Below are 23,322 nucleotides of genomic sequence, written 5' to 3' on the forward strand. Positions count from 1 at the left end.
CAGACACACACACTCACCGGAGAGCCGCTCAGCCGCCGAGTCGCTAACGTTAGCTCAGATACAACACAGGTACCAGACAGAAACTTTTACAAACGGCCGTGAATGTGCTTCTAGTGACTCTGTGTTTCCAGTGCGGACTGAGGAGGCTGACAGCAGCTGCTCATGGCTGGTTAGCACTGCCACTGTATGTCATATAACCATCTGTATGGTGAGACTATAAGGTAAACAAATACTTTTCATATTTAGCTATTAGAAATGTTGACTGGGTTTGTGGGTGCTCATCCTGTCTGGTTGACAGTCCAATGTCTTCTAATTTTATAACTTTAGTAAAAGCATATTCACATTTTCATTACATGGTAATTCAGTGGCATTTTAAGGGCACACCATGGCTGCTTTGTGGTAGTTTGGACATGTACAGCTTTAAATAAGTTGGTCTGTGGTTTTATTTGTGATGTAATTGATTTTTTTAGCTAATCATAACATCAGACTGCACCATCTTTCCGTGACAATAGTTTTACCTCTGCTCACTGCCCACAACAGATATAGCCTGTGGATAATTGGCCTAATTTCCACTGTGTGTCCAGACAGGCTGTAGCATGCTTCCCAGTTGGTTATATCACTGAATTTCCCTCGATACCGACTCTGATTCCTATTTGCATGTTGTCCCCAAAAGATATAATAACCTCCCATTTGGGTTCACTGGGAAGAAGAGCCTAAACTTTTGGACAGACTGATAGTAAAATTAATTAACTAATAGTTAAATTAAAGGAGAATTCTGCCATTTTCATATGATATTCAGATAGGCTTTTGGTTTGCATAAACTATATACTGTTGAACGTACAGTAGTACATGTAGGTTCTGTAATATACACAAACCACCGCCAATGTTGCAAGTCAAAAAAGTCAACAAATATTTCCTGGTAATGTTATAACTCGATAACCAGTAGTTACACACACATAAAACTGTGACAGGCTGACTCTCTCCCATACTCCTATAAACAAACTAGCAGAAACATAACGAATGAACCCGAGTCAGGGTTGTGGTAGTAGTACACCCACTTTACAGTATCCATTACCCCACTGACTCTATAATGCTTGCTTCTCAAAGGTGAACACGTTGATTTATTCAGCGTGTAATAGCATTTGGCAGACCCCTCATCTGCAGGAGCCAAAAAGGCCATTGAGCTGAAATCAACGGCAGACAAACCGTGTCAGCTTTGAGATGGCGCGGCAAATGAAAGTATAGATGCAACTGCAGAGCGCACAATGTAACTATATTCCAATGGGGAACAGAGTGATTTCACCAAGATGGATGGCCGCCTTTCAATGCATTTCAAGGGCAGACAGATCAGTACGGGATCATTACTTCTGTGAAAGGTTGGTTTAGTGGTCTGAAGGGAGAACTTTGTTAACGCGACTGTACTGTGCATTTTGTGAAAGAGGAAAAACAGACATATAGTGTTTTAAGCACAGACGTAATGAAATGCGTGTAAGAATGGATTCTGCTTTGTTCTGTTACACATCAAAACTAAAAAGAAAGACCAAAAAAAAAAGATTCTCACTGAATTATTTTCTGATCCATTGGGCTTCTGGTGGTGTTGGTTGGCCTTCACCCTATATGCAGATGTACTGTATGCAGTAGTCTCATAATATCCTATTCTGGTCAAGCCATGTTTGCACCCATCTAAGTCTCTCTCTGTCTAAATGAGGTATGAAAGCTGTGGGAGGACTTATACTAGACTGTCCACTCACTTCTAAAATATATAATTTATTCATATCTATTGCTGTTACTTTGCCAAAATGAAATAGTTGCCTTGAGACAGCTTCCAAGAGCATGAGGCACATAAAAATAGCTGCTTTTCATGTTAAACTAGACAGCCAGAGGAATTATGCACATTATGTTATCTGTTTATCAGTGTGTCTATTTTTCCACGGTAAGTCACTTTAGAGTCTTTCAGTATGGCTTTCTCTGCTAGTAGTCTTCTAGAGGAAGAGTAACCTGTTCTTTTTTTCATGCCAGGAAAAGGAGCAGGCTAAGTTAGAATAGCGGTGATTTGGCTCTCCCCCTCCATCTGTTTTGTTTTCCTTCCATCTCCCTCTTTTTGATGAGCTGGGTCTTCAGTCCCCCTTATAAAATCCCATTAGCTCTTAATGAAGTCGGGCTCCTAGCCTCTCGGCCTCACCTCATTTAGCACGATTGTCTGGCGGCCATTAGCATGGAGGCAATTACAGCCGCACGACAAGAGTAATTGGAAATGCCGACAGGGACCCTGAGAAATGGGAAAAAATAAATATAAAAAAATATTCAAACTAATAAGCTTCCATTCAGATGGCGGGGAGGGAGCCGCATGTGTCTAAGTTAAATCAACATAATTACAATTAGGGTTGGTAGGGTAAAGAGCCCGGGTGAGGCAGAAATGGATATAGATAGATTGGAGGATGGTGGTTAAGCATAGAGGTAGCAAGTGTGATGGAGGGAAATGTGGGATCACACAGTGAAACTAATAATGTAGAGCATAAGCGTGACCTCAAATTCATGTAACAGAGAGGTCAGAGAGAGTATGACGGAGCATGCCAGTTTGCCTACCAATTTTTTTTGATTAAAGGTAGATTTTCCATTCTGTAGCCAAAATAGAACCTAAAATAATTTCATTCCCTCAGAAAATCCCCCTAACCCAAGGCCAGATTGCAGACCTTAGACTCTGACAAATTCTTTGCTGAAGATGGTGTGATATTTATCTAAGCAGAAGAGGCTAAAGGAGTACCACAATGGGTTCAGCTGCTGTCCCGTGTGGAATATAAAACGGCAACCTACATGATTTCAAGACCATAACCTAAAACACTATGCCTACACTGGGTATAGCATTTTCAACATTATTTTATCAGTAACAACTACTTCTAGCTCAATTCCTGAAGTTATGAAGTGCTTACGATTAATATGCACTTCCAGACATCTTGATTTAACTAAAATCTCACATAAACCTGGCAGGGCTAAATTCACAACTGAGGAAACATGCTACTCTAACTCAGGAGGAAAGGCAGACGAATTTCTCTCCATGAGCAAGGCTAAATGAGGCCCTAAACATTTTACTGCCAGCAATCCATAATAACATGCTGTGTTTGTGTGACGAAGACCTGTGATGAATTACAGGAGGTTATATTATTTTGTTACCCCCACCAAGGATTCTTTTGTTCTGGTTTATTTGTCTGCTTGTGTGTTAGCAGAATATCAGGACAACAGTTACTAAGCAGATTCTAAATAGATTCTTAATTCTTAATAAATAATAGATTTGGTGGAAAGTAAGGTAAGTAAACTGATTACTTTTGGTGAGTATAGCATGCACCTACATGTGTATTTTGGAGGTTTCATGAGTTTTGTGCTGAACTGTAAGTAATAAAAGCAAAACTTTTTTTTTTTCCAGGGGGTCTTTGGTCCAACATGCATCTACCTATATTTACCACTAGATTTTTCACCATTTTGAATGTTTTGCAAAAACCTTTTTCCTACTGTCCAATACCAATATTTTCTTTAATTTAAATATGTTTGTATGTGTTTGTATGCTCTCTTACCTCCTGCTCTCTCTCCCTCCCCTCTCGCTCTTTCCCTCTCAACCCAACCGGTCGAGGCAGATGGGCGGCCACCCAGCGCCTGGTCCTGCTCGAGGTTTCTGCCTGTTAAAAGAGTTTTTCCTTGCCACTGTCGCCAAGTGCTTGCTCATGGTGGGAATTGTTGGGTCTCTGTAAATAATATGATAGAGTATGGTCTAGACCTGCTCTATATATAAGTGCCCTAAGATAACTTCTGTTATGATTGCTAAATTCTTGTGGGCATGGACTATCTGACAAAAACTGCTGTAATGCAACATTTAATGGCAGGTGGCGCTACAGCAACATTACAACTAATGAAAAGGTCAGTAGTAATTAGTTTGACTAACTTGAAATTCTGCATAATTGATCATTGTACAAACATCCCATGATTTAGGTATTGTCCAGACATCAGCATGATTGTCCATCATTATGTGTATAGACCAAGGTGCAGATTAAAAGCTTTTTCAGATGTACAATATATGCTCTCTCAGTACTTTCTAGAGTGGATATGACCAGTAAATAAAGTAATAAAATCTAATCTACATAGATTGTAAAACTGTGTCTGAAAAAGATGTAAGCAGATGTAGTATGACTCAATGAAAATGAAGTTTAAGAAAACCTGAGACTTAAGTGGAAAACACACCGCGGTGTGGCATATGACGCGCGTCAAGTGCAGCCCCTAGCACCAATTGCGCGTCAACAACTGTCTCTGCTCATCCACTGATCTACACCGTAGACTGTTTATGTATATATTTTATATTCAGTGATCTACACACGAGAGACAGCGACAGCAAGAGGTGAGGACAGGAAGTCGAGCTGCCATAGGAGCAGGGATGTAGCCTACAAGCAGGGAGTAAGCAAGCAACAAAGTAGTAAGTAACATCTGTAGTTGGGCCAACATCGTATTGAAGTACAAAACAGCTTTTTCTCTGGAAAAAAAACGTTTTTTCAAGGGCGGCGACGCTGGAAAAAGGACAGCGGTGTAAAGCCCCCACTGGTGTGAGGGCTGTACATAGAAAATAATAGGGGCAGCTGTTTTGACGCACTCCGTTTGGCGGCGGTGTGTTTTGGCCTTTAGCCTATTGACCTTCATTCGTAGTAAATTCAATGTAACAGACAACAGTAATAAATGTAGGCTATGACCTACATGTATTCACTTTTTAAAGGAATGTTCAGTACTCAACAAAAAGGGTTTGATCTGCAAGGCCATGAAGTGCACTGAACTACACTTAATGTCTTGTCTTTTCAATGAATGACATGTCATGTGAAATATAATATATTGTTTAGTAAATTTAGGAAAAAAATGTGTGAAATTGGATTTCTTTATTATTAGATCAAACATTGAACTCACCACTGCATTAACTAAAAGGACTACTTGAGAAGTCTGGGAGGCTATACTGAAACAACAGCAGGCTGCAGGCTTGGTGCCAGATTGCCATGGCATCTCTCCTGTTAACCCCGTCCCACCCCCCCGACCACAACCACTGTTGCCCCCTTTCCTGCCTCCTAAGCTGAATGACAGGTGGCAGAAACCCGATCAGCACGGGCCTTCATCAAGGAAGCACTCCCATCTGAAACAGGCATATTACCCACAGCACAGGGGCTTCTGAGGCTGGATGGGCTGTGTGTGTATGTGTGTGTGCATAAATGAGGCAGGGGATTGGGGAGCTGGGCTACAATGGACACAGAGGCATAGGTGGGAGAGGGGGGTAAGGGATGTAATGGACATTTTGGCTGAAGAACCGAGTGGTGGAGCTGGCACCGGGTGTCCAGGGCTCAATTGGGAAACAGGAGGTTGGCTCCCACAATTGTCAGTGTGAGAGTCCCAGAGGGTCGTCCATAATAGCAGGGCAAGCGGCTGCTGTCAACAATGACCTCCAAGGCCTCACTGCTTGAACTGAGATGGTCCCACCCTTCAGCACTTCCCTTTCAGCGCTGCCATACAGCTAATGCAGGGATTATTATTAGGGACATGTATCTGGAACATGTGTGCATTTTGTCAGTGAAGTCCTGTCACTTGGATTTGAGCTTTGGCTACTGTGCTACAATATATGAGTGGTTAACAGCAGTGAATGAATATACAGCATGAGGAGTCTAGCATAGGATATCATTGTTTTGAAGGAAACCCTGCATTCCCATGGGTTCCTTGAGCTGTAACAAAATATTCTTCACCCATGAAAAGGACCATAAACCACTACTCTGTTCACTAGCATCTACTGACATACTCTTCAGCAAAAACATCTTGATGTACTCGATAACCACTTCCCGCCCTTATAAACCAAATCAGATTTGAAAATCTATTGGCTGTCACAAGTGCAGTGGAGCATCTTGGCGCGAAATTGGAAATCCACAGAGTAACACAGGCCAGTCCTTGTGCAATCCACTGTCCCTGTTCTTCATGAAAAAGTTTATTTGTCTAAAATAGCTCTACAAGCAATCACTCCATGGGCTGGATTGTAAGTGGAAGGGGGGCAGTGTAAGGGGGGGTTGGGGGGTCTCCAACCAGGAGGAGATTTAATTAGTGAAATCTCATTAACTCTAACAAAATTAAGCGTAAAACAATCCTTGGTGGGGAATCATGCTGGAGGTTTTGGGTGGGGAGAGGGAGGGCAGGAGTGGGGAACACTTAGGGGCTAAGAGGACATGGAGACTGGCTGTGCGATTAGTCTGGCCTGTGTGTAGGAAGAGACAAATGGCTTAGTATAACCAGACCTCCTCTGGCAATCAACTAGAAACAGCCATGTGTGTACAGATCCCCCATTGTCCAAGCTCTTATTTTGTCTACGGCTCCTTCCCAATAGAAGGACATTTACAGAATTTGACTACAAAGGCTAATTAGGATTTAGAAGCATATTTTCAACATTTGACAAAAACAACACTTAACATGAAGGGGTTGATGTTACAAGAGTAGGCGAATGACAGAGGATAGCAAGTTTCAATCCTAGAGCCAGCAGGAAAAATGCTGTTGTTGTAGAACAACCCTCTAACTAAACAAGAATGTCAATGGACGATTCTGTAAAACCTTGGATTATGTTCTACACAAACGTTTTTTTAACGTTGTGTTTTTTTTTATTCTTGCTTCATATACAATATCTGCGCATGGTAGCCATGGTTACGATTAGGGAAAGAATGTGGTTATGGCAAAGGCTAACTATTGCTATGGTTAGGCAACTAAAACACTTTGTGAAGCTTAGGGAAAGATCATAGTTACGCTTAATAAACACTAATGCAGGTCTGTGATGAGACGCAAACTTCATTCGATCCAAAGTGGAACTGTGAAAAACCTTTAATCAAAAATCAGGTCTTTCCTTTCTCACCCTGATCTCAAGGTCACACATACTTATATTTCATCTTGGTTAGATTATTATATTTCATTGAATTCAGGGTATCTCATGCCTTCAGCTACAAACGCAGCTGCTCGGCTTTTAACAGGCACTAGAAGATCATATCAGACCTATTTCAGTTTCTCTTCACTGGTTACCAGTTAGTTTTAGAATTGATTTTAAGATTTTCCTGATCACCTTTAAAGCACTTCATGGTTTAGCTCCCAACTACATTGCTGAAGTGCTGCTCCCCTGTGAGCCAGGACGCAGCCTCAGATCCTCGGGCAGGGCTCTGCTGGCTGTTCCTGCGTCCCGGCTCAAGACTAAAGGTGACCGTGCTTTTGCGGTCAGGGCCCTCAGCTCTGAACTCCCTGCCCGAGGATCTGAGGCTGCTGAATCAGTGACATCTTTTAAATCTCTTCTCAAAATGTATCTTATTTAAAAAGCTTTTCATTAATACTAGCACATTGTTTTATTTCCAACATGCCTTATCTGTTAAATTATAATTGTTATTGTTTTTATCTTAGATTATTGTTGGGTATTCCATTCCATATTATTTTTGGATTATTTTAATTGTCTGGTTTTATTTGCCCCATTGCAGTCCTGAAATGTTTAAATCCTGTTCAACCATGTAAAGCACTTTGTAACTTTATTTTGCTGTATAAATTATGTTTATTATCATTATTATTACTAGGAAAAAAAATATATGGTGACTTTCCGTAGATAGATAAACGTCAAGACAGCCAGGTGTACAGTAGTTGCAAAATGGTAACTACATGAGAGCACAAACACGAGTAGTTTAATAACGAAGAGAACCTTGATTCAAGCTCAAACAAATAAATAATTTTAAAAACCGAGATAGGGGTTTTCATTAAGCCTTGAGGTGAAAAAATATAAATCATTTTCAATTCAGCAGGAACAACCACAACTTTTTCAGCTCTTCAAATCAATTTGTAATTAGTTGCAGACATGGGGGAGCAGAAGACATTAAAGTCCTTTGGTTTATTTCAATCTGAACCACAGGGACAGGCAGTAATATTCAAATGCTCCAAGACAGCAATTTCCACCTAATTTCTAATAGCATTCTTTCTGGAACGACTAAGGTGGAGGTGGACATGGGCAACAACAACAAGACAATTCTGGCAAGAAATTCCTTGTGCATGATCTAACCCTTCTAATCACCATATTACTGTCTTTAAATCACAACAGCAGTAGTAATAATAGCTAGTTGTGATCCCTAGAAATAGTTATTTGTCTCATAATCATAACTGTTTTTGTGCTATTCTAAATAGAGCTTGTATTGTGACAGCATTGTTAGCTGCTGCGTTAGCTAAAGTCATCACAGCACACTACACACTGGTAGTTATCCCAGCTACAGCAACATGAACACTTAATAGAGAAACAATAGAGAGCTAAGATGACGTCTATTGCAGCAGTTAGTTTCCTAAAATGGTAAAAGTTCATGGAATAACCAAGTTGTCTGACACACCAAGCTAATTTGTGCGGCTTTAGCTTGACGATGTGAAAATAGTTTTGTGCACCTGCCTGTCCGTGTACGCAAAACCTGAACACAACATTACCATTAAACCTCCACTTTTCAAGCCAGGTAAACTAAATGTACACTAATGGGCAGCTATAACTTACTTAAAAGTAAATTACTATGTGGTTCAGTGACTCAGCAGCAAACTTGCAGTGTTTTTGTGGGGAGAACTCAAGTTCTAGTCATGGGCATCCAAAAACCATTTGGCTTATAGCCCCTTCTGTAATGGCAATACAATATAGAACCACGATCCATTCTACAGCAAGATTGAATAGCCAGACTATTGCTTGTTAGAAACCAGTACACTGCCCTACTCTGGAAGCACCAGGTACCATTGGCAAGGAATAGTTGTCATCTTTCCTTTTACCTTTGCTTTTGGTTCCCATTGCCCCACCATTTCTTGTTAAGACCACAAACAAGCAGACATATGTTGAGTGTTTGGGGTGCCCTTTTCTCCTCAAATGGTTGTATGGGTATTGTTCAGGAATAGAACATTTGTGGAAAACATAACAATAGTCAACCAGTTAAAATTTAAACTATGTACAGTAAGTGGTAGGACAGCACTAAGTTGCAAATGTCAGAAATAAAATAAAATCACCCTTGTAGAAGACAGCACCAACATCCCCAATTCCCACCAGGTCGCATTCATTTTCATCCTCGTCCAAGATAGCAAATAGTGTTTGTTGGATAGTGAATAATCAATCATTAAAAAAAACACAGGTATAGATTGAAGTTCTAGCAAGGACTGAGCACAGACATTGAAATTCTCATTTAGGGGTTGAAGAAAAGTCGAGAAAATATGCTCATGGGACTGAAATGATCGTTTGGTTTCAATCGGCTTGAGTGAACTGCAGCAGGGTAATCATTAGCCGTGTACTCTGGCATGCCAATGTGTTTATAGCATGAATTACATTTGATTGTGTGCTAAATTAAATCACAGACTGGTGCTGGCCTCTGTAGAAACAGATTAGCTCTGATAGACATGTTGTTACTGAAAGTCTATCAAGATAGAATGAACGTTCTGTTCATGAAACACATATTTGAAAATTGCACACAGCTTTGTTAATGACATGTATAAACAAGCACAAGCTTATCTTAGCTCATAAGGTTTACAGGAAGGCAACTGACAACTTACAGTTAGCTTGCCCACAGCAACGCAGCAGCTTTCAGTGTTCTCTGCTCCTTGGTCCGGTATCCAACTCTCCACACAAAGCCTGTTGACAGATGACAACGTTTAAACTATGCCATCACCACTAAGTCATCATTATTACTGAAAAGGTCATTAAAAATGGCGATATGCAGACGATCAGTGAAAATATTCAACGTTGTCCACGCAAGCAGGGATGCTGTATATGGTCAACTCCACTTTCTTTACTCGAAGGATAGAACATCATCATCTTCACCTTATAGTCACAAGTGCAGCATCAGTATCAGTGCTGATACAGTGGCAGTGGTTAATGAATCAGTCTGTTCCACATTCCACTACTGATATGTATAAAGGATAAAGTTGGTGTTATTCTATATTTTATGTACCATCAACAAATCCCATGGAAAGACCAAAACCAACACTGTGTGAGTCCATCTGTCAATACTTAATGACTTCCCTACTCTTTAAAAGCAACTCACAGATATATAGTTTCTTTTTTTTTTAAAGACTCAGTCATTTCTTAAAACAACTGCCCACTGCAGTTTTTTGCAAATGTTACTCAAACAGCAGGAAATAGTGCATTTGTTGGGGACTGTTTTCAGGTGCAGATTAATCCACATTTGGTGCTCTAGTGAGTATTTGGGGCAGCAGGACGGTGTGTGTGGGACTGACTGAAAATAAACTACAGTGTGTGTGTTCATGGTAATGAAGGAACATGTCACCCAGTGCAACAGTGCGGCTCACTGATGTGTTTTTAATAGTTTCTGGACAACAGTGGAGCTCTGTGGCTCAGAGGAAGAAGATATATCCGGCTTTAGATACACACACAATACTTGGTTTTGGTCTTTTCATGGGATTTGTTGATGATAAAAATATATAGAATAACACCAGCCTTATCCTTTAATAAAAATGCACTTTGGAGCAGTAAACATCCTGCGGAGTAGAGCCTAAATGCCAATCATGACCCAGAAAGTATGTATATAGTATTATTTGAAAGTATGCCATTTACACAGTATTCCAGTTCCAGTATGTTATTTAACAATGTTAAATTAAGGATAACCTACTGTATAACTAAATGCCATTGACACACACATTCATGTTAGTGTGATTGTATTCTAATCACAACGGTGTCAATTCAAAAAGTATTTAATATACAACCAGGGTCTTGTTTTTGTACTGTTTGCCATCATTCCCTCCCATTATGAGAAAATGCTACTTTCCAGTTTGATTGCCTAGATCTAGAGTCATAGCAAAAGCAGCAGCCAAAGCAAAACAAGCAGACAGGTTTTGAACAAGTCCCCAAGTAAATGGCAATTTCTGCCTTAACGGACAAAGCGCTTTACAATTTTCCTCTCATTCACCCATTCAAACACACACTCACACACCAGCCTTGCACCATGGGGATCGAACCACCAACCTGTGATTAATGGACGACCCGCTCCACCCCTGAGCCACAGCTGCCAGGTTCAAGTAACTCAATAAGTCAATAAACTACTTTTTGGTGTCTTGCCTTCATTTGATAATAGACAGTAAAGACCGACTGGAAACAAGGGGATGACATGCAACAAAGACCCCTGCTGGATTCAACCCGGGGATGTTATGGTAACGTGGTATGCATCTGAGACCAAGGCCACATAGACCACTTTTGACAAAATACGTTTTTCAACCACTTCTCACGGTCTTCCTCGGAGGAAGCTCGGGAAAAAGCTAGTTGGTGGACTTTCTTAAAGAAATGTAAAAATTGACTGTTTCCAAGGTCAACAATGAACTTTCACACCTGCCTTTTTTTTTTCAAAAAGAAAGTGAATTCAATTAAAAACATTATAAATGAACTAAATGAATACATGGATAATAATAAATACAATAAAATAAGTGAATAATAATAAATTATACATTTGGTGACTAAAATGTTATAATTTGTGAGTAATTGTAATTGTTACATTACCAGCAGGAATAATTCATCTTGTAAAAAAAATAAATAAATAAATTATAGTATCAAAGTACTTGTATATGAAAATAGGAGCTTTTTAAGGCATAAATATAAACATTAGTGCTATATTTGTTTATATGAGGTTGTTACTGCCTTATGACCATTAACTTAAATTTACGGTTAATCATTTTTATGGGCCACTCCATCAAAATGCATATGATTAGAATTTTGAATGACACAGGTGAAAACAGCGAGGTCAGAGACACGCTGCGGCTCAAATTCCGTTGAGCAATTGACTGGCTGGCCATGTCTGAGCCACACGGCGCACAGCGGCGCAGAGAGAGTTATGGCGCACATGCAAAAGATTTAAGTTCAATCAAGCATTCAGGGCTGGACACCTGATCTTTCGCTTAAAGCTCCTCCAGAACAGTGGGAGTGTGGTCAGGCCTCACAGCAGGCCGCCTACTTCCAGCAATCTGCTAACACAGAGCCTCTGAAGGGATGGTATTTATCCAGTCCTGCACAGCTCAGTGGGGACCACTGTGTGTGTGGTAGGTAGGTAGTACCAGAGGCCCCGAGTGGATGGGGGGGGAGTGGAATGAAAGCTGTGGAGATTTAGCGAGAATAGCCCAAACATTTCTCTTTTTTTAGAGAATCTCCCTAAAGGTAGGGCCAGTGAAAAAACAATAAAAATTCTTATTCTATCTCACTGTCATGCGACTTTTGAGGAAACTCAATTAGGAGTGTTTGCATCATCTGAGATGTAGCAAATTAAGTGGTTCATTGAACATAGAATAGTTAAACATCAGCAAGTTTTATGAGAAAACTGCAGAACCATTTTTTGAAGATTGTTTTCAAGAATTTGTCCAAGTTGTTATTGCTCTTTGGTGTCCGCCATTTTTCATGCTTTCAAATGAAGACAAAAAGAAGGAATGTGCCTGATGGTGTTCTAATACAATAATGTTAAAATACTTATTCATGAGAGCTACAGAACATGTGACACTGATGTCATGGTGTTTTGGAAACAGATTTACTGAACAAATGATCCAGTGCAATGTATCTCACAGTGCGTTTATGAACAAAAAACCTTTCCATTCCCATATTGTCCCTTCAATTCCTCCCATCATAATTCAAATAAATGTTCTGTATTTGGAGGGGAATCCAGCTATAGTATTGGTTGAACCTGGCTTTATATCCGCTAGGCCCTTTCTTAACAAAAATTTGGAGCTCACAAAACTCACTAATGATAGCAAAGACAAGCTCCAAGAAAACGAGAAAGTCTTTAGGATGTAGCTTGAGTTTCACTGCCAAACAGCCCTCTCAGACCACGGGAGATTTGGGTGAGAGCATTTCTTAGGTTTCTTTCAGCCACAAAGAAAACATTTTAGGCTCTCAGTAATCCTTCCCGAAGCCCTCCCTAAGCTCCAAGAGGCTCTTCCTCCCTCGGTCATCCCTCCGGCCCCGTCTGGGATCCTAGAGGAGCGTCTCTGTACACTGAAGCCCAGCACACACACCATTCACCATCTCTCCATGACCCCTCTGGGACCCAGCTGACCTTCCTGTTGACGTCAAAGTAAATCAGAGCGGGAGCCGCTGCAGCAAGGGGCTCCACCCAGGGGGCTGGAGGTCTAATCACCATGTCTCACAAAAGCCACAGAGGAAACATTAGCATTCCTGAATCTGCCCACCATCACTCACATGTGTACACAGGTACACATACAGTCAGTGGAGGAAAGTAACTCGTAAACTTGTATTTTAATTACCATTTCCATTTTCTGCCACTTTCTACTCCACTGAGAGGGAAATATTGTACATCTTACTCCACTAGGTTAATCTGACAGCTAGAGTTACTAGTTACTTTGCAGATTTACATGCAAAACGTATGGCCAACTTCTAAAATATTCAGTATTGTTAAAGGGAGAGTTAACCCCAAAATCAAAAATACTTATTTTTCCTCTTCCCTGTAGTGCTATTCATCCATCTAGATCCTAATCAATTAGCCATTTAGTCGATTAGTTGATCAACAGAAAATTCATCAGCAGATAAATGGCTAATCGTTTTTAAAGCAAAAATGGCAAATATTCCCGAGTTCAAGCATCTCAACCATGAGGATTTCTTGCTTTTCTCTGTTTTATATAATTGAAAATTCAGTCTCTTTGGAGACATCTGAAGACATCACCCTGGGCTCTGAGAAATAGTAATGGGCATTTTTAACTATTTCTGTCTCTCTTTTTAGGCATTTTGCCTTTATTAGTTAGCAGACAGTAGGTTATGTGGGTACATGGTATGCGTCTAAACCATTTGGCTATCAGGACGCCCATTTTTAACTATTTTCTGACATATTATAGACCAATAAATGAACTGAGAAAATAATCAGCAGAATAATCAATAATGAAAATTATAATTGGTTGCAGCCCTAAAAATGTGCTCCATCCCAACCAACTGCAACATTTAAATACTGCTTTCATTTTATGGCACCAGTAATTAAGTAAGTAAGTAACAATATACCAGTATATACCATTCTGCTTAACGAGAACGAGAAAGGGACACGTCACACAAAATCAAAAATACATATTTTTCCTCTTTCCCGTAGTGCTGTTTATCCATCCAGATGGTTTTGGTGTGAGCTGCAGAGTTTGGGAGATTTCGGCTGCAGAGATGTCTGCCTTTTCTGAATATAATGGGACTGTATGGCACTCTAGATGGGGTGAGCTGACGTCCCTTTAAGGGCATTTAGATGATAATACGTAAGTATGTAAGACTTTACTGTATATACTGCATTCATATGTAATACAATATATTTTACATTATAATATTCCAACTTTTACTTAAGTGAATCTAAGTACTTCTTCCACAAACAGTATATACAGAATACTTCTTATACAGTGTATGAGTCACAAAAAGGCAGTATCAACAATACTGATGATCCTGATACACACATCCACAGTCAGTAAAGTCTGCATGAAATCCAACAGTGGGAGGATGAGATCTTGCTCTTGGGTTGCGTTTCGGCATTATTATGGCTGAAGGAATTGGACTCAGAGAGAGCTACTCCCCGGACAAGTTGTGCTTCTTGTGAAATGATTGTTTTCTTGTTGCACTGTGTACAACATTTGCTCATATCAATAATGGGATATGCTCCAATGCATCAGGCAAACCCTGGGAGAGAATCTAGCTTCATTTGACTCATTTGATTTCACTGCTCGCATTCGTGGCAAAGCAGGTTTGGAGAAGACACAGACATGATTAAATATTCACAACTTCCTGCCTCAACTTTCTCTCTAATCATACGGAGGCTCTGTACAGCGGAGAGAAAACTCCAGATGGACATCTTTAAGATTCCCAAATCCTCCTCTCTTCACTAGCAGGAGTTTTGGGGTCAAGGTGTGAAGGGAGGACCAAAAGACCAGTTTCCCACAATCCCTCAGCAGCTATAGCCCCCCAGCTGTTCAAGGGCTTCCATAACAACAGCTGCGCGGAGGTTTAGTGGTTCATGTTGCTATGACAACAGCAGGATCAACTGGCATGCACAGACTCTCTGTGCTAATAGCAAAAGTGACATTATACCATAATTTAATATCAATAAAACACAGGCAGGTTTTTTACTGCAAGATTCAGGGGGACATAAAAAAGAGGCAAATAATTAATTTTGCATGATAATGCCCGTGGCTCGTGCGCCCAAAACTCGCAGGAATCTCCCACGCATATTGACAACCAACCCAGCAACCTCGCTCTTCACAATTATTCCCTGGCAGTGAAGATTAAGTGAGTACACAGTGTGATTGTTTCCATGCTCATACAATAGAAGCTAAATAAGTCTTCGTGCCCGGCAGCTGTATGTGCCACAGATCACTGACCGGCAGGATGTGCAACAATCAGAAATATTTTTGTTCTCCTGACAAACAGGATATCAGGTCACTTGGTTCCCTTAACAGTGAGGACTCAGACACTATGGAGGGGTTACACTATTGTCCAGTCAATTGCAAAACTCTTTATTACCAGAAACTTTGCACTAACTATTCCATTTTATGGATCTAACATTTAGTCAAAGCTCTGTTCTTGCAGCTTTTATCTAGCCAGCCAAACTTCAAACATCTGAGGCTAATTCCAGGGAATTATAAGGGGCTCATGATGACAATGGCAGGTTTTCCCACAGGAGTAATCAGAGCCGGTGCGGCGTCAGCACAGGTATAAACCCAACGTTTAACGAGCATACAGCTGATACAGGCCGCTGTGCCAGACAAAACACAGCACAAACACACACATTTAGTCTACACACACACGACGACATGGGCACTCTATCCAGCTGCTACGCACACTATATCTAACTTCTGGCATGACACAAGGTTCTCAAACTTTGCCACTAATCGACTCTTGGCTGATATTTGACATTGATTATTCCTCCCTGTCTCACAGAATATGATAGCCTCTTGTGAACAGTGGGGGGAAAGCCAAACAGGAATCCACTGCTAAAAATACCCATGTCGTGATGAGTCAGGATGGACTGAGCAAACAAAAAGAGACCAGTCTAATTTCCTCCAGTCTGGGCTTTGTGTAAAGACTTTCAGAAAAGAAGTTCCAGTCATCAGTGCCACCAGTGGATTCCTCTATTTAATGAATCGAGCTGCATCAAGAAGAGGGAAAAATAATCTGCAGACTAGTGGGATAAAAAGAGATTATCCAAACGGAGGCTAATGATGTGAAAAAGAATCACAGCCTTAAAGAGAATAAAGGTGCAGGAACATAAAAGTGTTTTGTACTGAGATGTTTGGGGGTGCTCGGTGACAGTGAATTGCTAATACTGACTAAAACATCCAGGGATATATACGTCTAATAGCCTATATTAAAGATGTATATACTTCACACAACATATTTTACACAATTAGGTGTATGGAGGCCCAAAATCAACATAAGTTAGTAAAACGCTAAAAATAAATAATATTGTTAGTTAAATCATTAAAATGGAGAATAAAAAGAAATGTAAAGATTTATACTTTTGTTTAAACACTTAATAAAATAGAAATAACATTTTCCATTACCTCCAATCAGTTGATAAAATAAAACATATTCTATTTAACTTGTTAGCTTGCTGGCTAAAATGCTTTAGCTACTGTTACAAGAGTTTATACAGTGTATGCAATAGCTAACCTATATGTATGATCAACATTACCTACACTGGCTGATGTAGTTATACGAAGAAAGTTAGCAGTAGATAGGTAGCTAGCTGAAATGTGGTGAGGAAAATGGAAAAAATAGGGAGTAGCTGAATATAAAGAGGTGAAGTCCCTCCCCATCCGGTGACCGCCATCGACCTTATTTCGGAAGAAATATGTAGGGTAGTCAGCGGCGAGAGACAAATCATTTTTTGATCCCGTTTGAATTGTGCCATTAATTATACATATGATGTTTGCCAATTTAAAAAGATAATTTTGCATGTCAAGAAAGTCGCAGTTTGTCGTAAAACTGTCGAAGTATAAGACTGTGAAAATACGGAATTAGAAAGACTACACACCCAAAAGTCACGCAAGTGGCGTCCTGACGTTCTCTCTACACCAGCGGCCAGAGCCGCTGAAACTACGATTCCTGTGTGTTTCGTATTCGGATGTATAAAGTACCGAATTTAGTCACACAAGCGACGTGTCTTGCTCGTTCTTTCACTTCCCGGCTGATAAACGGACCAGGAGTTGCTTGATAAAACCCAACAGGTAAGCCAGCGTTACAAGGGACGGCCATGTTGTGTTGGTGACTTGTATTGTGCCAGTGACAGATGTGAGCAGTTTCACTCAAAACGGTAAATGGTACTACGACAAACCTACGATAAACGGCGACTTTCTTGATTGGCAAAATGATCTTTTAAATTGACAAACACATGTGTAATTAATAGCACAATTCAGACAGGATCGAAAAATTATTTGTCTCTCGCTGCTGACTACCGAACATATTTCTTCCGAAATAAGGTCCCACGGGCGACACCGGAAGGGGAGGGACTTTGCCTCTCTACAAATGTCAGGTGACTACATTTGTGCTAAGACCAAAGAAGTGGCAAACCAAAGAACTGAAAAATAAAATGAGCTAGTGAAAGTTAAACAGAAGAGAAAAATAAATAGTTTAATTACATTTTTCAACAGAAAGGGAAAAAATAAAAGCTTTGTACTTCTTTTGCCATTATTAAATGCATACATCATTATTTACTGTTTTTTTATTGACTGTATTCGGTTATAACTTTGACTCGTTTGATAACATTTTACTAATTCATGACGGTTTCGGGGCTCCACACATGTAGTTCATCACTGACATGTCAAGTGAAGCCTGTTTGCTCATGCCAACATCTAATGCTCCATATATCAACCTATGATTTTCAATATTGCATATTTATCACTGTGCAGTACACTTATTATATTTCAGCCCAACTTCCCAAATGCAATAAAAGTAAGGTAAGTAGTGAGCTACTGCACATAGCATCTGAACCATGCTTCTCAAACCCCCTCAGGCTCTGGTGAGACTCTTGCACTCATATGCTTTTTCACTTACACAAAGGCCAGGATCTGGATTCAGGTGGGCCTCAGCAAACACTCTGTCCAGTGTTTCTGGGAAGTTCTTTTTGGTTTTAAAGCATGCTACTCTTTTTTTTTTGTGTAACACTGTTATATGTTTTGAATAGTACCGCGAAGTACTGAAAAAATATTTTTTTTGTTATGACCATCAACTGTTTTTCATCCATGTTTGGAACACAACAGTATTGTTCTTCAAAATGGTGGATATAAAGCCGATTTGATTTGAAAATAATACAAAGTTCTTGATCTTGCGCCTATGCAGACCAACTCTCACCTCACACAGTAAAAAATATCCATCTTGACAAATCATTTAACAAATAGCAGTATCTTATGTCTCAAAATAATTGAAAAGACTTAACTAGTGAAAACACATTGAAGTAAATGGGATCACTTAGTATGTCGATGATTGTATTTGATTTTAGAAATATTGGCACAATGGAAAATGGAAACAGGATAAATGATATCACCCCAGTGGCAGATATTTTTACTTGTTCTAAGCAAACACAACAGCCAGTAGTGTATCTGAACAGAAGAAGATGAAACTGATTCTGATAGGAACAGAATCCTTTCTCTGGCTCCAGAGTAAACAAGCTGTGTTGGTCCAGGAGGGCGGCTGGCTGTCATGCTGCTTGACACAAGACCTGCTGGATTTTAGACTTAAGAGAAGAAGCTCTGGTTCTTACTGCCACGACTGACATAACAGGCAGGATGAGGCTGCTGTTGTGACATGTGGAGGGCGAGTGGGAAGGAAGAGAGTAACAGGTATGGGGAAGTCAGTCTTTTTTAATTCAGCATTTAAAATAGTTTTCCATTACAGATTTCTATCACGCTAGCAGGTAGACTCAAGACTCAAACTCTATCATTTAATTCGGTGTTCAGTTCTAAAAGGGTTAGGGTTTTAATTTACAAAATGACAATCCACTGAACAAAGTTTTACGATTTTAAGACAACATTTTCAACCTTACATGACTTGCTGTGATGGATATTTTACAGTGTATACTCTAGGATTCAGTTATCCCCAATCCAAGACACAGCCCTACTGTCAATGCCAAAACAGGCTCATATATGCACACTAATGCATACATCTCATGTGCATGCAAACTTTATGTAAAATGTATGTCTACACTGCTGTATGGTATGAGGTAAACAGCAGGTAAAAGACACAGTAATCCTGAAATACACAGAAAAACTGAAGAGTGTCTTCACACTTTACACCAGATGTCTAGACTGTCAAATCGAACACTGCAGAAACATCCCTGGTGGAATCCTCCTGTGTTTCTCAAAAACAAAAAGAAAACAATCCAGACAGACAGGTGTAGGCCAGTTATCTACCACATGATGTAATATCCACCTCAGGTCTTTCAGTGTAGTGTTCAAATCTTCCATTAATCAAATAAACAATCTGTCAATGAGGACGTTTTTTCCAAGTGACCTCAACTATCTTGGAAAATACAGCCCCATCATCAAGAAAATGACATTTGAATCTTCCTAATATAAATTGATGTGCAATGGAAGTGAGTGAAATGAATCAGCCCTTTTGGCATCGTTATGGCCTCCATGATGAAACGGTGAAATTGTAGGGCATGGTGGAAGGGACACCAAAAATGTTTCTACGCCTGTTTATTTTGTAAGTTTGTCTGATTGGATTCAGTATTGCACTGATCGTGCTACAGTGGGCGACTACAGAGGTCAAGACAAGGGGAGATTTTAACAGCTATAAATCATTACCACATTAATTGTGACATATTGTGTAATCATAATACACAAACCCATCAGAAGACTCCATATGCATTCTGAGCAACCAGATCAGATATAGCGGGAAAACATGCCGGATTACTTGATTTATGGCACAAAGCGGGAAGCTGTTCTTCAAATGAAGATGGGGGCTTTGGCTGAAGTTACTCCCTATGTATTGCACTATATTATTTGAGTGATCAAATTCTGTGAGTGTGAAATGTATCCACCATAATATAATTCAATTCAATTCAATGTTATTTATATAGCGCCACTTCATAACAGAAGTTATCTCATTGCTCTTTTAGAGCAGGATAGAGCAGGACTAGATATATATATATATATATATATATATATATATATATATATATATATATATATACAGTAGTTCTCAAATTCTCACAGTGGAACAAAAAATGTAGTGTCCATGGCATGTGCACTACTTTCTGCTAAGAATTTCATACAAAAAAACATTGTGCGGTTCATATGTAAGCGTCCAAAATCTCAATTTACTGCTCACTATAGAGTAAACTGCTGTCTGTTATACAGGGAGGAGTGAATGAGTGAACGACACACAGTCGAAGCTTTCAGTTCTTTCAAAAAAAATCCCTTCCAACACGCAGAAGAAAAGCTGGGTGATGCCCTTTTCTGTTTGTGATATGAATTTAAACAGCAACGGTCTACAATCATTTCAACTATGGTCTCTTTATTTATTTACAGGTAACACTTGAGATGTAAAAATGCAATGGTGATTATTGTTTTTGAAGCGAGCACTCTTTCATTGTCTGGGATGAAACAGACAGGGTAGGCAGGGAAGACAGAAACACAATGGACTTGGCAGAGACGGCCGAGGCAGAACAGACAGTGAGGAATTCCCCATCAGTGTCTGAAGTGAGCTAACCTCTCTTTTTTCTTTCTGACTCTTCCCTCCTGGTGAGAGTCCAAAGGAAGAAAGTTAACTCTTTCACTGACGCGCTGGTTGTCTGCTTCAGTTGTTTGTTCGGTGTGCACAGTTCCTCATAATAAAGCACTACATTCCTACGGACTGAGCCTGCAGAATTTCCTGACGGTCTGGAATTCTCTGTAATCTCCACTATGCCTTTCCACACATTAGAAATGCACCACTTATTTCACAGCCCCCCTCAGCTCCATATCCAGGTAGTTAAATACAAAGTACTTTCTGTCCATTTCCCAGGAAAGAAAATGGTGTTGTGTTGTAATTTAAGGTGCTCTGCCATCTGTATTAAATATCTATGGCGCTTTATAAATACCACTGACCACAGCAGCATGTTCACTGAGATGAGGAGAGAAAGACGGATTCACACAAACACACAGGCTTGTGGAAAAAAGTAAAAGAGACAAAAAAAAAACTCAGACAGCACATTCTCAGTTTCTCCCTCCTCTTTCTCTATCCCTATTCGTGCACACACACACACACACACACACACACACACACACATAAATAGGCCTGTTTTGAAGTGGGCTTCAAGAAGGGTGGTGCAAGTAATCCTAATCTCTTGCCATGGTACGTCTCACCTTCATAGTCCGACTGACAGCACTCTCCAAGCCACTACTCTCAGAGAAGCATCTCCCCGCCTCCATATTGACATCTGTTAAAGAAGTACACCAAGTTTATGGAAGATTGGCCTATTTGCCAACTTAGGCCAAAAGAGATGGAAACATAAAAACTAAAATCATCCATGTCGCCCCTATGGATCTTTTTCCATGGTGTTTAATGTTAAATCCTCAGCATGCGCTATGTTACATGATAGAAGCCAGCTGGCATAAGGCCTAATTCAAAAGGAAGAAACTGAACTTGATTTCAAATATCTGTTTGACTAGATATTTCATACGTAGCAGAGCAGCTCCCTCGCTGCGATCTGTTGAAAGTCAGCCCGGCCGTGGGCGCGGGCCCCACCGACATCCCTCCCTCCCCCTGTGTGTCCGGCAGAGTCCCAGGGACATGAAAAAAATCGGACTAAGTCAAATGACATGCGTCACTACAGGAGCCCGCATGTTTTTTTAAGCTCTGAGTCCATATTTCTTCTATAGCGCACGAAGTGAAGCATAATCTCCACAGGCAGCTGTTCAAATCACACATATCTCCCACCATGTATATGTTGTGAACTTAATAACTGTATCGAAAATGGCATATTTCTCAATGCCTTTAGTGACTCAATGAATAAATAAAATAATGTCGTTTTCTTCCTGTTTACTGCTCATGTAGCGGACTTGAAAACGTTTCGTCCTGTTTGTCCTGTTACTAGTGAGGACAGCAGCTTCTGAGGACAGAGACGGCCGGGCGGAGGTCGACGGCACTGTGGGCTGAACGGACGGATACGGACGGACGGCTTCAGCAGCGCTGCTGGCATCTTGCTTTTAATGTCTTGCTTTTGATGTGTCACAGTTTATATGTAGAGATTGGCAAAGTGACTGTGTGTACAATTATTATGGAATTATGGCATCTTTAATGTGATTGGTACTAAGAATGAGAGTCACCAAACTGACACATTGTCAAATCCTACTCACAGGGGCTTTAAACTGAAAACAAATCGGATGTGTATATATGAAATGACAACCACTGGAAACAACTGACTGATTAATGTGGCAAATAATTGGAGACGAAGAAGAACACATGGGTGTGTACCCTTAATGATAATAAGCAGAGTTAGCTATACTTTTTTTTTCAATAATTCCTTTTTAATATAAAAGTATGACATTTTATTAATTACCGGTCATATTTGGAGCGCTAATCACGTATAACTGTAGTGTATGCTAAAGTGTTAGCATGGACTCTGCCGTCACTTAACGTACAATAATCTTCACATAGAGGAGAGGCTGACCGACTGGTCTACACCCCAAAAACAGTTCCTTTAAAGCTAAACAAACAAATGTGACCTCAAGGCTCTGCAGGCTCCCGCAATCAGCACTATCACATTGCAAACTCCCATTTACACCACACTGACACTGCAGCAATGCCAAAGCGGTGCCAGCAGGGAGACGGGTACAGACATAGCACAGGGGTATCAAGACCTTGACCGGAGGAAAGCGGCCGCAGGGAGGGGCAGTTGAAAAGCTTTCTCTCGTCACCCAGCGAAAGCCTTGTCATGTAGCAGCAGACGTGACTGTACCACCTCCAAGCTGCCTTTTTTACCCACACACTGGCTCGGCAGCTGTTTATAACTCCCTTTTAGCACAGAAGCCTCATCGCTCCTTAGCGACGAACCTTTATGAAGTTACACAGGGAGTGGGAGGTGTGTGTTGGTGCGTGATGGTGTCATTTTTTACTCTTTTATTCAATATTGTTTAGTCTGTGATAATTAAAGTCGTCTAAACTTTGTTTTGAATCCGTCACCTCTTTGGCTGCAAACTTTTGTATTTGGATGAATCTCAGTGGGGTTTTGATCATTTTCAGATTCTATTGTTATTTTTTTTATAGGAATTGTGTGGGTTATATGAATAACTAATGTATATACGGAGACTCAGTGGGAATAATGTGCCCTTACA

The 23,322-nt window shown here is 40.3% G+C and overlaps 1 protein-coding gene across 1 annotated transcript in view; it reads right to left on the reverse strand.

Moving 5' to 3' along the window:
- The window catches only part of pknox2 (pbx/knotted 1 homeobox 2), a 105,715-nt gene that overhangs the window by 71,094 nt on the left and 11,299 nt on the right, over positions 1 to 23,322 (reverse strand). Inside the window, exon 2 of the mRNA XM_044223575.1 lies at positions 9,586 to 9,664. The gene's annotated coding sequence lies outside the window, so the exon portion shown is untranslated. The remainder of the gene's footprint in view (positions 1 to 9,585; positions 9,665 to 23,322) is intronic.

Source organism: Siniperca chuatsi, linkage group LG14 (genome assembly GCF_020085105.1).
Source record: "Siniperca chuatsi isolate FFG_IHB_CAS linkage group LG14, ASM2008510v1, whole genome shotgun sequence".
Taxonomy (NCBI): Eukaryota; Metazoa; Chordata; class Actinopteri; order Centrarchiformes; family Sinipercidae; genus Siniperca; species Siniperca chuatsi.